The sequence below is a fragment of the Sinocyclocheilus rhinocerous genome, unplaced genomic scaffold (genome assembly GCF_001515625.1).
Source record: "Sinocyclocheilus rhinocerous isolate Xijiao unplaced genomic scaffold, SAMN03320098_v1.1 scaffold2682, whole genome shotgun sequence".
NCBI classification, from domain to species: Eukaryota; Metazoa; Chordata; class Actinopteri; order Cypriniformes; family Cyprinidae; genus Sinocyclocheilus; species Sinocyclocheilus rhinocerous.
Window position 1 is genome coordinate 322555 of NW_015663712.1, and position 837 is coordinate 323391.

The following is an 837-nucleotide window of genomic DNA, read 5'->3' on the forward strand; positions in this document are numbered from 1 at the left end:
GAGGCTTCTTTTTTTTTTTTTTTTTTGTACTTTGGTTTAATGCTCATTTACCTTTTATTTCCCTATATACTTGTATTTATGACTCAGGCAAATGGATCTCGTTCATTCTTTGGCAATCCATAGGGGATGGATGTAAGTGACATGTAAAACCATAAACTTGGTGTAGCGGTTTACTTTTCATTTGTCAAGGTTACAACAATTCATACTTAAGAACTATTCACACTTTTCCAAGCTTTAAATTAAATTGTTTCAAGGAACCATCAAGACTGTCTAACACCAAACCCCTTCAAAAATGTTACTTATTAAAAATGTTACTTGCGTGTGCATATTACGTATGAAATGTAATGCGTTATAATTCAATATACAAACATCACGCTCAATATTCAGAAATACTGCTTTCGTTACTTAAGGCTGTAGTACATTCGTGCGCTTTGCTTGGCCATTAGTTGTGATAAACAGGAAAGTGTGTTCAAGTGCCAGCAAAATAGTGTTAAGATACTCTTTGAGAGAAGCAGTCAATCAGCAGAAGTGAAAAGCAGCTCGTAAGTGTATTTATTTCTTGTCTCAGTGTTTAGTGCAGTTGTCGTTGCTAGGAAACGCTTGTTTTGTTTAGGAGATGTGCTGAAGTCTCATTTGGTCTCGTACTGTATCGCGTACCTTGTCAGTGTCGTGCGCTTTGCTTGGCCATTAGTTGTGATAAACAGGTAAGTGTGTCCAGCTGAATTCAATTTGAGTTTGTTCAATGAATTAAAAAAGCTTAGTTTACCGCAGTTGTGTGAAGCTCTCCTCGTGTAAAGACCATCGACTCTACCGTGCGACTCCACCGGGCAGGGACAC

The 837-nt window shown here is 37.8% G+C and overlaps 1 long non-coding RNA gene across 1 annotated transcript in view; it reads left to right on the forward strand.

The window, feature by feature from the left end:
• LOC107729008 (uncharacterized) overlaps window positions 1-837 on the forward strand; it is a 23686-nt gene that overhangs the window by 7380 nt on the left and 15469 nt on the right. The window lies entirely within an intron of this gene.